We start from the raw sequence: 15,818 nt of genomic DNA on the forward strand, positions 1-15,818 counted from the left end.
TGTTTGTTTGCTACACCAGGGTCTCTCTCATGTGTCCTTGTTGCAAGTTCATGACATTGTATACAGCAGAATTTGAATTTGTTAGGATCTGAGCTGGTGACCCTAGAGATAGAAGGCTCTGTAATGCTGTGACCATTTCTTGATGACATTTAGGCCCCACACCAGGGTTGTACTCCCATTTCTAATTCTGATAATGTCCCTTTAAACTATTTGTTTTACAAGAGAGAAAGAGTGCCATCTAGTGGCTAATGCATACATTTGCAGTCCTAAGAAAATTGATAGGATACTGCTGGTATATATACACACTTAAGCCCGTTAAAACGGGCGAGATTTGTAATTCTCACCTCCATGTCCAGCAACTCTCCTCTCTCCCCTGCCCTCCCCCTGTGTCCAGCAACTCTCCTCTCTCCCCTGCCCTCCCCCTGTGTCCAGCAACTCTCCTCTCTCCCCTGCCCTCCCCCCGTGTCCAGCAACCCTCCTCTCTCCCCTGCCCTCCCCTCCATCGATCCATGTCCAGCAACCCTGCCCTTCCCCCATGTCCAGCAACTCTGCTCTCTCCCCTGCCCTGCCCCCCATGTCCAGCAGCCCTCCTGTCTCCCCTGGCCTCACCCCGTCCACTGACTCTCCCCTGCCCTCCTCCCATATCCAGCAACCCTCCTCTTTCCCTTGGCCTCCCCCCCACCCTGTTCTCTGCCCTCCCCCCATGTCCAGCAACCCTCCTCTCTGCCCTGTTCTCTCCCCATCCCCAACGTCGTCGCCGCCGCCACTTCCTCCCCCCTCCGTGCTGGGCCCCCTGCACTGACATGTGAGCGCCTCTCACCTCCATGAGTGCCCTTTTTCGTCACCATTGAGCTGTTTGATTTGGCCATGGCTGATTTGTCTTCTATGTCATCAAAGGTTCCCAGTGGTTTTAAGTGTTGCAGCCAGTTCAACAGGACCATCTGTCAAAGACTCTCATTCTTGGTGTCTTCAGTGTGTTCTTGACCTTCATACAAAGAAAAGAATCCAGCTGGCTAGAAAGGCTCAAAGGGAAAAGATAATTAGAGCTCAGTCTGAAACCTCAGCATTGATGTCGGAAATTGCATTAGGTGCATTCGTCTGTATGGCTGAGAGGCCTGCCTGAGACACTGGGAGTGGACGTTCGAGTGGGTCTCCACCTGCCTCGGTCAGCCGCTGTGCAGGGCCCCCGGGACCTGTTAGCATCGGACTGAACCCCAAGGTGCCAATACATAGGTCTCCACAGTCAGGACCAGGCACCTATCTCGACCCTGGCAATTCAGCAGTCTGTCATTGAACCAGCACCTCAGCCTTTCCCGATGGCCTTTCTCAATGAGCACATATGGGCTATGCTCCCTGAGCTCTTGGCGGGGTTTTTGCAGCATCTGCATCGGCATCTGGTGTGCTTGCACCAGCCATGCTACTTTTTGCTCCCTGCAAGGCCCCTCCTCCGCCTGTGGTGAGGTCTCTGACATTGGTGTCACTTGCCGCCCATGTGGGCACCTCAACGTCAGTGGAAGAAGCTTTGCCGGAGATGAGGCTGGAACCCACTCCTCAACACTTTTCTCGAGGACATGGCTCCTCTGTTTTGACAACACACAAGTGGTCACGATATTTTTTTTTTAAAGTACCTATTCACAAACGAATATATCCAAACAAAGGCTCCTTATACAATATAGTAGAAAAATATTTTTTTCTGGACCATAAGAATAGTGGGTAACCTCTATCTTAGACGTGTCATAAAACACTCAAGTACCACAGTTAAACTCCTTATCAGCCTATTTTATAATATCAAAAACTTCTTTTCTTCAGTTCAGTTCAAATAAACTTTTCTTCATGCCAAGCAGGGTTAAATATTCAATAATTAGCCACAATACATCAAAATATCAATACCTCGACTAATGCAATATATTTTTCACAGAACAATGAACATTCCAAACTCAATCATATGTGCATTAAAAATTACAAACTTTATTATGAAAACATACTAATCTAACAGTAAAACACACTCTATTAGTTGATCTCACAATATCCTACCCCCTCCACACAGCACAATCCACAAATGTCCATCTCCAGTGATGATTGTTGAAATCAGAACAGCTGTAATATTTTCATTAAAAGTTCCAAATTCAAGATCTGTTTCACAATACTACTACTACTACTTATCTTTTCTAAAGCGCTACTAGTTGTACGCAGCGCTGTACATTTCAACATGAAGAGACAGTCCCTGCTCGACAGAGCTTACAATCTTAATTAGGACAGACAAACAGGACAAACACGAGATAAGGGAATATTAAAGTGAGGATGATAAAATAAGGGTTCTGAACAAGTGAATAAGAGTTAAGAGTTAAAAGCAGCATCAAAAAGGTAGGCTTTTAGCTTAGATTTGAAGACAGCCAGAGATGGAGCTTGACGTACCGGCTCAAGAAGTCTATTCCAGGCATATGGTGCAGCAAGATAAAAGGAACGGAGTCTGACGTTAGCAGTGGAGGAGATTGTTCTCAATGTTCCCATTCCCCAAATCAGGGGTGCTGAACTTCTTTTTAACAGTGGTTAGTGCAGTGGACTTTGATCCTGGGGAACTGAGTTTGATTCCCACTGCAGCTCCTTGTGACTCTGGGCAAGTCACTTAACCCTCAATTGTCCCTGGTACAAAATAAGTACCTCAATATATGTAAACCACTTTGAATGTAGTTGCAAAAACCTCAGAAAGCGGTATATCAAGTCCAATTTCCCTTATAAGTTCTGATAAATTCTGAAGAGGAACCGCTGATCTTTGGGGGGAAAATATAGGATATTTGGCATTAATGCCATCAACTCGTATTTAAAAATCTTCTGGTCCCATAAATTTAAGGGACGGTGCTCATGAGTCTATGAAGAGAACTATTTGGCTGTTGGAGCTACTAGGTTTTGTTTTAAATTACCCCAAATCCCATGCCCATCCTGTTCAGCAGTTGTTCATCGGAGCCCTGCTAGATATGCAGCAGATGCAAGCTTTTCTCCCTGTGCCGAGGGCGGACACTCTTGTCGCTGTTACCACTCAGGTCCGAGCCAGCCAGCCAGCAGGTCCACAGCATAGAAGATGTTGAGGTTGTTAGGCCACATGGCCTCCACTTTCCATGGCACATTTTCATGAGATCTGTCCTGTGTATCCTAGCTTCCCACTGGTGTCGAGTCTCAGGGAACTTAGTAGATGTCATCCAAGTATCACCCGTGTTGATTGTTTCTCCTTTAGTAGATAATTTGGTCCAGTTTGACTGTGGGACTTCCATTCCAAATTCCTCAGCCCCAGAAGGTTCTGATGACAGATGCATCCTGCCTGAGGTGGGAGGCTCATGTAACTGGACTTCACATCCAGGATGCTTGGTCAGCTCGAGAATCAGACCTTCAGTTCAGCCTCCTCGAGCTACGGGCAATCTGGAGTGCTCTAAAGGCTTTCAAAGATTGGCTATCCAACCAAATTGTACTCATTCAAAAAGATAATCAGGTTGGAATATACTACACCAACAAGCAAAGGGTCACCAGATCACACCCACTGGGTCAGGAGGCCGCACAGATATTGCAGTGGGCACTCCAACCTGGGACTGCTTCTCAAGGCCACTTACCTGGTGGGCAAATCCAACAGCCTGGCCTACAGACCGAGCAGGGTCATTCAGCTGCATGAGTGGTCACTTAACATGGGTATTGCCCATGAGATCTTCCAAACGAGGGGCATCCCCTCGGTAGACCTCTTTGCCACTCAGCTCAATAACAAAGTCCCCTCAGTTCTGTTCCAGGCCCATGACAGAGTAGCATCGGATGCCTTTTTCCTTCATTAGGGGATGGGTCTTCTGTGTACGTATCCTCCCATCCCTCTGGTGGGGAAGACTTTGCTGAAACTCAAGCAAGACCAAGGAACCACGATCCTGATTGCTGCATATTGACCCAGGCAGATCTGGTTCCTTCTACTTCTGAAGTGTCCTCTGAAGAACCGTGAAGATTTATTAACCTAATCATGCATAATGAGGGATCTCTTCTGCTTCACAACCTCCAGTCTCTGGCCCTTACAGTCTGGATGTTGAGGGCTTAGAATTTCTTTACTTGCATCTTCCTGAGGATATCTCCCGGATATTGCTGGCTTCCAGGAAAGATTCCACAAAGAGGTGTTATTCTTTCAAGTGGAGGAAGCTTGCTTTCTCCGAGGACAAGCAGGCTGCTTGTTCTCACGACTGGGTGACGTCCGCGGCAGCCCCCACCAACCGGAAGAAGTTTCGCGGGCGGTCCGCATGCAGGGCACGCCCACTGCGCATGCGCGGCTGACTTCCCGCCCGTGCGTGACCGTTCCCGCCAGTCTTTTCTTTTCTGTGCCTGGAGAGAGACGTGTTCACCTCTCTCTCTTCCTCAGCCCCGGAAAACCATCGCGTTGTTCGCGAACCTTCTTTTTTTTGTTTATTTTCGTTGCGCGTTCCTCTAAAAATTTTTTCTGTAAAAAAAAAAAGAGAGAACGCGCTGTACTTTTCCCTCGTTTTGTAGCGGGGGCGTCACGTTGCAGCCTTGTGGCCGTGCGGTCGAGTTGTTTTTCGAGGTGTGATTTACCGCCACCATCGACGACTTTGATTTCGCCGACGCAATTTTTCCGTCGATGTCCTCGAAGGTCCCGAGTGGATTTAAGAAGTGTGGTCGGTGCGGCCGGCCTATCTCGCAGACCAACACGCTTGGTGCCTCCAGTGCCTCGGGCCGGAGCACGATACCAAGTCGTGTACTTTGTGTCTTGGTCTCCGGAAACTGACTCAAGTAGCGAGGCAAGTTCTTCGGGACCGTCTTTTTGGAACTTGCGCCGGCCCCTCGACGTCGACCTCGACGGCATCGGTATCGACGGCCGGTTCTTCGGTACCGGTATCGATGTCCGCGAAATCGGCACCGATGGCATCGACCCCAGGAGCACAGGTCCCGTCAGCCCGCCGGTCCTCCTGTGACGGTAGGGGTGAGAGGCCGCGTGGGCAATCGGCCCCGGTCACTCCCTCTGCCCATGGCTCTCGGGACCGAACCCTGTCTGACCCGGTCCCTCGAGACCGAGGGGGATCGACCTCCTCCGTTCCACCTAGCGCCGATGACGGGCATCGCAAGAAAACAAAGAAGCACCATCATCGGTCGCCATCGATGCATCCGGCCCCCGGCGCCGGAGAGGAGTCGACGCCGAGTAAGCGTCAGCGTCGAGAGGAGAGGTCTCCCTCTGTAGTAGAGGTACCGACGCGTCAGGGTCCCAGCACTTTGGTGCAGTCTCCTGGACCCGAGCAGCTTCCGGCACCGACGCCTCTACCGGCCCCCCCCGTCTTTCCCGGCAGCGGGCCTGGACGAGTGCCTCCGAGCCATCCTTCCGGGGATCCTGGAAGGGCTGATGCGCCAGACTGTGCCGGCGCCGGGGGTGCTTGCGCCCTCGGTGCCGTTGACGGTGGCGCCGGCGAGCTCTAGCCCGGTGCCGAGGCCTTCAACGCCGCTTGCGGCGCCGGTCTCAACCGCCACGCAGGTGGGAGTCCCCGTCGACGTCGATGGAGCTTCGTGCCCGCCGGCGTGGGAGTCCACCGCTCGACGACACCGAGGTCTCGGTGCCTCGACGTCGAGCCGGGCCCGGTTGAGGACTCAGCTGCATGAGCTTATGTCCGACACCGAGGAAGAGGCCTCGTGGGGGGAGGAGGAGGACCCCAGATATTTCTCCTCAGAGGAGTCTGTGGGCCTTCCCTCCGACCCCACGCCTTCACCAGAGAGAAATCTCTCGCCTCCTGAGAGCCTCTCCTTTGCCTTCTTTGTCAGGGATATGTCTATATGCATTCCCTTCCCCGTGGTCTCTGTGGATGAGCCGAGGGCTGAGATGCTCGAGGTCCTCGATTATCCATCACCACCTAGAGAGCCCTCCACGGTACCGTTGCACAATGTCCTCAAAGAGACACTGCTTCGGAACTGGATGAGACCATTATCTAATCCCACCATCCCCAAGAAAGCAGAGTCCCAATACAGAATCCACTCGGACCCAGAGTTAATGCGGCCCCAATTGCCCCATGACTCGGCAGTCGTGGATTCTGCTCTCAAGAGGGCACGGAGTTCGAGGGATACCGCCTCGGCGCCCCCGGGGCGGGAGTCTCGCACTCTGAACTAGTTTGGGAGGAAGGCCTACCAATCTTCCATGCTCGTGACCCGCATCCAGTCTTACCAGCTCTACACGAGCATCCACATGCGGAATAATGTGAAGCAACTGGCGGACCTGGTTGACAAGCTCCCGCCGGAGCAGTCCAGGCCTTTTCAGGAGGTGGTCAGGCAGCTGAAGGCGTGCAGAAAGTTCCTGTCCAGGGGTATATATGACACCTGTGACGTGGCATCTCGTGCTGCGGCCCAAGGTATAGTGATGCGCAGGCTCTCATGGCTGCGTGCCTCTGACCTGGACAACCGCACCCAGCAGAGACTGGCCAACGTCCCTTGCCGGGGGATAATATTTTTGGTGAGAAGGTCGAGCAGCTGGTGGACCAACTGCATCAGCGGGAAACCACCCTCGACAAGCTCTCCCACCGGGCGCCTTCAGCATCCACCTCAGCAGGTGGACGTTTTTCCCGGGCCCGGCAGGTTGCACCCTATGCCTTTACCAAGCGTAGGTACACCCAGCCGGCCCGAAGGCCTAGTCAGGCACAGGGACAGCCCCAGCGCGCTCGTTCTCGTCAACAGCGTGCGCCTAAGCAGCCCCCTGCGCCTCCACAGCAAAAGCCGGGGACGGGCTTTTGACTGGATCCATGGGAACATAGCCGCCCTCAAAGTGTCCGTACCGGACGATCTGCCGGTCGGAAGGAGGTTGAAATTTTTTCACCAAAGGTGGCCTCTCATAACCTCCGACCAGTGGGTTCTCCAAATAGTGCAGTGCGGATATGCCCTGAATTTGGCCTCCCTGCCACCAAATTGTCCTCCGGGAGCTCAATCCTTCAGCTCCCATCACAAGCAGGTACTTGCAGAGGAACTCTCCGCCCTTCTCAGCGCCAATGCGGTCGAGCCCGTACCACCCGGGCAGGAAGGGCAGGGATTCTATTCCAGGTACTTCCTTGTGGAAAAGAAAACAGGGGGGATGCGTCCCATCCTAGACCTGAGAGGCCTGAACAAATTCTTGGTCAAAGAAAAGTTCAGGATGCTTTCCTTGGGCACCCTTCTGCCAATGATTCAGAAAAACGATTGGCTATGTTCCCTGGATTTAAAGGACGCATACACTCACATCCCGATACTGCCAGCTCACAGACAGTATCTCAGATTCCGCTTGGGCGCACGGCACTTTCAGTATTGTGTGCTGCCCTTTGGGCTCGCCTCTGCCCCACGGATGTTTACAAAGTGCCTCGTGGTGGTAGCGGCGTATCTACGCAAGCTGGGAGTGCACGTGTTCCCATATCTCGACGATTGGCTGGTCAAGAACACCTCGGAGGCAGGAGTCCTCCGGTCCATGCAGTGCACTATTCAACTCCTGGAGCTGCTGGGGTTTGTGATAAATTACCCAAAGTCCCATCTCCAGCCAACACAGTCTCTGGAATTCATAGGAGCTCTGCTGAATACCCAGACGGCTCAGGCCTTCCTTCCCGAAGCGAGGGCCAACAACCTCCTGTCCCTGGCTTCGCAGACCAGAGCGTCTCAGCAGGTCACAGCTCAGCAGATGTTGAGACTTCTGGGTCATATGGCCTCCACAGTTCATGTGACTCCCATGGCTCGTCTTCACATGAGATCTGCTCAATGGACCCTAGCTTCCCAGTGGTTTCAAGCCACCGGGAATCTAGAAGATGTCATCCGCCTCTCCACCAGTTGCCGCACTTCACTGCTCTGGTGGACCATTCGGACCAATTTGACCCTGGGACGTCCATTCCAAATTCCACAGCCCACGAAAGTGCTGACGACGGATGCATCTCGCCTGGGGTGGGGAGCTCATGTCGATGGGCTCCACACCCAGGGTCTGTGGTCCCTCCAGGAAAAGGATCTGCAGATCAACCTCCTGGAGCTCCGAGCGATCTGGAACGCACTGAAGGCTTTCAGAGATCGGCTGTCCTGCCAAATTATCCAAATTCGGACAGACAATCAGGTTGCAATGTATTACACCAACAAGCAGGGGGGCACCGGATCTCGCCCCCTGTGTCAGGAACCCGTCGGGATGTGGCGTTGGGCTTGCCAGTTCGGCATGCTTCTCCAAGCCACATACCTGGCAGGTGTAAACAACAGTCTGGCCGACAGACTGAGCAGAGTCATGCAACCGCACGAGTGGTCGCTTCATTCCAGAGTGGTACGCAAGATCTTCCGAGAGTGGGGCACCCCCTCGGTGGACCTTTTCACCTCTCAGACCAACCACAAGCTGCCTCTGTTCTGTTCCAGACTTCAGGCACACGGCAGACTAGCGTCGGATGCCTTTCTCCTTCATTGGGGGACCGGCCTCCTGTATGCTTATCCTCCCATACCTTTGGTGGGGAAGACCTTACTGAAGCTCAAGCAAGACCGCGGCACCATGATTCTGATAGCGCCCTTTTGGCCCCGTCAGATCTGGTTCCCTCTTCTTCTGGAGTTGTCCTCCGAAGAACCGTGGAGATTGGAGTGTTTTCAGACTCTCATTTCGCAGAACGACGGAGCGCTTCTGCACCCCAACCTTCAGTCTCTGGCTGTCACGGCCTGGATGTTGAGGGCATAGACTTCGCTTCGTTGGGTCTGTCTGAGGGTGTCTCCCGTGTCTTGCTTGCCTCTAGGAAGGATTCCACTAAAAAGAGTTACTTTTTCAAGTGGAGGAGGTTTGTCGTTTGGTGTGAGAGCAAGGCCCTAGAACCTCGTTCTTGCCCTGCACAGAACCTGCTTGAATACCTTCTGCACTTATCAGAGTCTGGCCTCAAGACCAACTCAGTAAGGAATCACCTTAGTGCGATTAGTGCTTACCATTATCGTGTGGAAGGTAAAGCCATCTCTGGAGAGCCTTTAGTCGTTCGATTCATGAGAGGCTTGCTTTTGTCAAAGCCCCCTATCAAGCCTCCTGCAGTGTCATGGGATCTCAACGTCGTCCTCACCCAGCTGATGAAACCTCCTTTCGAGCCACTGAATATCTGTCATCTGAAGTACTTGGCCTGGAAGGTCCTGTTCTTGGTGGCTGTTGCTTCAGGTCTTTGTAGCAGACCCACCTTACACTAAATTTCATCATTTATCCGCACACACCCTAAGTTACTGCCTATGTTTGTGTCAGAGTTCCATGTGAACCAGGTGATTGTTCCTCCAACATTTTTTCCCAGACCTGATACCCATCCTGGCGAAAGCACACTGCATACCATGAACTGCAAGCGAGTAGAGTGGAACGTGTAGTGTGAAGTGTCTGCTTACGATTTCCAAAAATACTAGGACTAGGGGGTATGCGATGAAGCTACAAAGTAGAAAATTTATAACAAATTGGAGAAAATTTATTCAACTCTGGAATTCATTGCCAGAAAATGTGGTAAAGGCGGTTAGCTTAGCAGATTTAAAAAAAAAAAAAAAGGTTTGGACGGCTTCCTAAAGGAAAAGTCCATAGACCATTATTAAATTGGACTTGGGAAAAATATTTCTGGGATAAGCAGCATAAAATGTTTTGTACTTTTTTGGGGATCTTGCCAGGTATTTGTGACCTGGATTGGCCACTGTTGGAAACAGGATGCTGGACTTGATGGACCTTTGGTCTGTCCCAGTATGGCAGTACTTATGTACTTATTGCCTTTTACATGGAGCAGACTAGGCCCTACACAGTCCATCCAGCTTTTAGTTTCTTTTGATCCCAACAGGATGGGAGTTAGGAAACACACAATTTCTTGAGGGTCATGTCAAGGCTCAAAATGTCAGAGTCATGGCAGCATCGTTAGCCTACTTGAGGTCAGCCTCTATTGAAGAAATTTGCAAGGCTGCAACGTGGTCTTCAGTCTACGCATTTACATCTCATTACTGCCTTGAGCAGGATTCCCAACGTGATAGTCGGTTTAGACAGATAGTTCTTTGGAATTTGTTTGGGGTCTAGAATCCAACTCCACCCTCGTAGGCCCATTTTGTTTTGTTCCATGCTGCACTTTCACACAGTTGTATATAATTTCAGTTTAATTACTATTTTGTCCTCTCAGTTGTGATGCCTAATTGACTTATGTTTGTTGTTTTTGGTGAGCCTGGTAGTTAGGGATTCCAACATGTGAGAATGAATGGCCTGGTAGTTAGGGATTCCCACATGTGAGAATGAATGGCCTTCTTGTCTTTGGAGAAAGTGAAGATACTTACCTGTAGCAGGTATGCTCTGAGGATAACAGGCCATTCATTCTCACATACCCTCAAAACTCCCCTTGGAGTTCTCTTTTTGTAGTACAGTGTTGTATTGATGGCCCCGTGCTGTCACAGTGAGTGGGAAGGAATTCGCAGTGGGGATGCTACGAGTGCTCTTAAAGCTCTAGTAGCTTGTTTAAGCTCTATATCGGGTGACATGGATGATATTACCCACGTGTGAGAATGAATGGCCTGCTTTCCTTGGAGAATACCTGCTACAGGTAAGTATCTTCGCTTTATTGATTTAAAACAGTTTCCTAAGTACTACTGCTTTGAAACATACTACTTGGAAACATACAGTTTCTAGAACTGCAGGACTCTTCATCTGTAGCTGCAGTAAAATAAATGAGAACTGAAGTTTGTAACAGGACAGCATGACTAACATCCACTTGGTGGCAGGTTTTCTAGCTTATTAATTTATCTGCAAAACTAAGTTGCTTCGTGTGTTTTTTCTTATAGCATCAGTACAAGTTGGGGGCAAGGAGGGTTGGCAAGTGACCCTCCAGCAGAAAATATGCATGTTTGTATTAAATAGGTATATTTTTACATTTTAGGGTGATAGCAAGATAAATATTTTTGATATTTCATGGAAACCATTCAAGTAGTATTTCAATCCTTGCTATATTACAGATAAACTATTCCAGCTTTTCTTTCAGCTTGATTAGACAAACCTCTGGAGATTTTGTATTAGAGGGGGAGCATTGCCAGCAAGGTGCTTAATTCAGCAATCTTTTTCCCTTTTTCAGATGACGCAAATGGCCCTGCTTTAAACTATTTCTTATTCATGGGTTGGAAATGTAATGGATTCATACTTCTCACTTCACAGTTTTTAACAGATGATTTGACAGCGTTTACTTGAAAGCACTACAGTCAAGTGACTATAGCATAGAGCTGTACACTTGGAATTTCAGGGTAGTTCCTAGATCTACTCTTCAGTGTGACTTCTGGTCTGCAAAACCTGGAGCTATATAGTTGATTGATTGGAGAATCTGGAAGACAACTGGCTAGGGTACAATATGACTTCCAGGAAATAAATATGAATATATTGATTTGAATAATTTGCAGTGCAACATCCTTTGGTTTTAGGAAGGGTCCAAACCACTGGATTAAATGATTTAATGTATTAAATTTCTTAAATTCATGGTATGCCTGATCACTTATTCTTCCAGTTCCCTATTCATATTCCCTGAAACATGTGTAGAAGCAGGGGTGGAATGAGAGTGATGCAGGGCTTATTCAGAGACTCTTTGCTGGGCCTCATTTGCATAAGTCAGTAGGTACTGAAAAGCCAAGCTAAGAAATAGGGCCATATGCAAATTCAGTTAATTCACTGGTAGGGCTAGCTCTGTGTAGAAGTTTTCCAGTTGATTGTTTAAATATTTTGCAGACCTGTACAATTATTCAAGTGCATGCAACACTCAACAGTGTTCTCCTTTAACTGTCTACAAAGACCTAGGTTATCTCTTATATTGCAAAATAGATATTTGAACCATCATTAGGGAGACCCTGCTCTGTCTTGCAGAAGTTTCTGTATGTATCTGACTTTCTGCACACTTCTAGTTTTAGAGAACAGGAGCCTAGCTTCATTGACTTAAATGTCGCTTCCTCCCTGTAGGTATTTAATGTAGATTACATTTAATTCTCTAGGGCCTGAAGATCAAAAATCTGGCGCTGCACGGAACATAAATTCCCTTATATGGAAGTTAAACCCCACTCTATGAATCCCAGAGCAGGGCGGAGGCTCTGCCCCCTTAACCCTAACGCCAGTTCCTATGTGTCGTAGGGTTAAGGTGGTAGGAGCACAAGAGGATCAGAGCACAGTACTCCGAGGACAAGCAGGCCTATTTATTCTCACAAGGGGGTAATGCAACGCTGTGTTGCCCAGTCCGGAGCTTCTAACAAGCTCAAAACAGAGCTTTGTGGAGCATGAGACATGCTCCAGCACGCATGCGCGAGTGCCTTCCTGCCCACCATGAGGGCACATCTCCTGCAGTTCTTTTTTTACCATGGTGAAGGGAGGCTGTATTATTTTAGTGTCTTTTCACACGCCCGGTCAAAGAGCTTTTTTGATGCCTTTCGGCTATTTTCAGGAAGATTTCTTTCTTCTGCCCATCCTCAGATCCCCTTTTCCCTCTTCCCTTAATATTTTTTTTAGTAGCTTTTTTTTTTTTGTTTCATTTATTTTCCAATTAGTAAGCCACGTTTAGGCTTGGACTCTGGTCAGGTTTGTCCCTGTCTCTTCTTTGTCGGTGCCTTACCTTTTTTTCGGCACCATCGAGCCATTTGATTTTGCTGCGTAGGTTTTTCCGTCCATCTCATCTAAAGTTCCCAGTGGCTTTAAGCGCTGTACCCGGTGCAATCGAACCATCTCTGATGCACCCATTCTTGGTGTCTTCATTGCTTAGGGCCTGACCATAGCCCTACTAACTGTCCTCTGTCTGCATATGCACAAGAGAACACAGGTGTCCAGAAAGGCTTAATGGGAAAAGATTTTTGGAGCCAGGTCCAAGTCCTCTTCACTTGCATTGACATTGGGGTCGGCTGCGATGGCGGCATCAACGTCGAAGACTTTATCAACATTGGGAGCATCAGTCCCCAGGTAGGCTGCTTTGAGACCTATGGACGCTGAGAGCAGTAGTGCGTCAAGTGGGTCTCCATCTGTCTCGACACTGGCTGCTGGACAGGACCCCGGGACCAGCCAGTGTCAGACCCAACTCTGAGGCCACGTGAAGATTCAGCATCGTCCTCATTGGTACCAATGAGTCTCTGTGCAGAGCTTCGGACAAAGGCTAAGAAGGATCAGCATCAGTCCTCCTCGATGCATGGTGCTGGGAGCTCCGGGGCATCAAGAGAATCAGCACTTGTGAAGCGTTGGCACCAGGAGGATCATTCCCTTTCTATTAAAGAACTTCCAATAACGCCAGTCTCCGAGCAGTCAAGACCTGGCTCTTGTCTTGACCCCAGCGGTTCTGCAGTCTATGTCTGGGCCAGCACCTCAGCTTTTCCCAGTGTTGGCCCTTGATAAACCTTGATAAACCTATCTGAGCCTTGTTACCTGAACTGCTGGATGGCCTCATGCAGCGGTGTGTGTTGGTACTAGGGGGTACTGGCGACTGCCATACTGCCTGTTGCAGCCTGCGGTGTGGTCTTCGACGCCAGTGTCGCATACAATCAGTGGTGTGCTGGAGCCGGCTCGCAAGAGCCGCTTGTTACATTTTGACAGCTCTTGCGAGCCGGTTGTTCTTCGGGGCGAGCCGGCTCCATTACACGAAGTAAGCATGGCAGGAGGGCGCCATCACAGGCCATGCTTACCTTCCCTCCCGCTCCCAAACATGTCCAGTGATTGTCCTTCGCCCCCACCCTCCCCTCCTGCTCCCATCCGTCTTTTACTATTACTTCCGTCGAAGCGCCGCGTTATTTAAAGCCCTGCTGCCCGTCTCTAGCCTTCCCTGCTTGCTTCGTGATGAGTTCGTTCCCTTAGTTCCACCTTCTGACGTCATTTCCTTTTTCCGCGAAGGCGGGACTGAGGGAACGAACTCATCACGAAGCAAGCAGGGAAGGCTGGAGACGGGCAGCAGGGCTTTAAATAACACGGCGCTTCGACGGAGGTAATAGAAAAAGACAGAGGGGAGGGTGGGGGCGAAGGACAATCACTGTGGGACGGAGAGCCAGAAGAACCGTTATTGACGCAGCCCAACATGTACGGAGGGTCACGGAAGAGCGGGAAGGGGGAACACAAGAGCACGGCCTCGACGGAAGAGGCTGACGGCAGGAAAGCGGAGCTTTTGGTGTTCGGCTATGCCTGTAAAGTGTACCGCGACGACGAGAAAGCTCTGTTCCACGAGCAGGGAAAGCACCTCATCCCATGGATGGGAGACCGCAAAATCCTGATCGATAGGTCGGTGTGCCATTAGCCAGGCTGCTGTTGCACTGCATGCTGTGTGACCCATCCTTTTCTTTTCCTGCAGGCGTACAAGTCCGTCGTGTGGACCACAGTACACACTGATAACCACCCCAGATAGATGGTCTGTCATCTCTTCCTCTCTCGCTTGACTTTGTGCAGGAGGTCATGGGGGAAGAAGGGTTGACACATCTTTTTCAGATCAAAATGAAATTTGAGATTCAAAAATTCAGCTAGAAATTGGGGGAGGAAGGGGCGTCTGCCGAAAATCTGACACACTTGGGTATATGAACTGGGCTCCATAAAGTTTTAAGTTGGAATGCTTTTTGATCTGAAAAGAATGAAGTGTTTAACTTGTTTGCTCCGTCGTTTACATTTTCTGCAGAGTTTATATAAATTTGTGTTGGTGAGTAGAATAGGAAGATAGTAAATCACAACCGATAAAGACTTAAATGACCCGTACAACATATCCAGCAAGATGTTTAGGCTGGTGAACTTTCTCTTTGGAGGTTAATCATAACCACTTGTTTCTTTATCCTTGCTGTCTTTTAGCACCTATAACTCATGTTCAAATTGCTCACTGTGGCAAGAATAATTGCATATTCTTGTCAGATCTATTACAAACTAATATGATATAGGCCTGCTACAAAAGGAATAATGCTCGGAGCAAACTTTACAATGTATGCTGATATATAAAAATTGTAAGTTAAGGAGGTTTACATTTCAACATTTAAAAATAAAATGTAACATATTTACTTTGGAGAGGTTAAGAATAGTATATGTCAAACTTTTGCAGGCGTTCAAAATGCCCTTGTTTGTATTTGCCGGAGAACGTGGTGAAGGCGGTTAGGTTGGCAGAGTTTAAAAAGGGGTTAGACGGTTTCCTAAAGGCCAAGTCCATAAACCGCTACTAAATGGACTTGGGAAAAATCCACAATTCCAGGAATAACATGTATAGAATGTTTGTACGTTTGGGAAGCTTGCCAGATGCCCTTGGCCTGGATTGGCCACTGTCTTGGACGGGATGCTGGGCTCGATGGACCCTTGGTCTTTTCCCTGTGTGGCATTACTTATGTACTTATGTAGTGGACATGTTTGGGAGCGGGAGGGCAGGGGAGAGAGGAGAATTGCTAGGGATGGTGGACATGGATGGGAGCGGGAGGGCAGGGGCGAGAGGAGAATTGCTGGGGATGGATGGAGGGGTTCAGGGGAGAAAAGAGAATTGCTGCTGGGTATGGAAGGATGCAGGGGGGCAGGGGAAAGAAAACTGCTGGGTATGGATGGATAGAGGGGGTAGGGGAGAGAAGAGAATTGCTGCTGGGTATGGATGGATGCAGGGGAAAGAAGAGAACTGCTGGGTATGGATGGATAGAGGGGGTAGGGGAGAGAAGAGAATTGCTGCTGGATATGGATGGATAGAGGGGGCAGGGGAGAGAAGAGAATTGCTGGGTATGGATGGAGGGGGTCAGGGGAGAGAAGAGAATTGCTGCTGGGTATGGATGGATGGATGGAGGGGGGCAGGGGCGAGAAGGTAATTGCTGGGTATGGATGGATGGAGGGGGGCAGGGGAGAGAAGAGAAATGAAGAAGACAGGAGGGAGAAAGAAAAGAAATAA

At 49.6% G+C, this 15,818-nt stretch overlaps 1 protein-coding gene across 2 annotated transcripts in view; it reads left to right on the plus strand.

Moving 5' to 3' along the window:
• Nucleotides 1-15,818, plus strand: part of MBOAT2 (membrane bound O-acyltransferase domain containing 2) — a 343,260-nt gene that overhangs the window by 247,843 nt on the left and 79,599 nt on the right. The window lies entirely within an intron of this gene.

Source organism: Microcaecilia unicolor, chromosome 3 (genome assembly GCF_901765095.1).
Source record: "Microcaecilia unicolor chromosome 3, aMicUni1.1, whole genome shotgun sequence".
In the NCBI taxonomy this organism is placed as follows: Eukaryota; Metazoa; Chordata; class Amphibia; order Gymnophiona; family Siphonopidae; genus Microcaecilia; species Microcaecilia unicolor.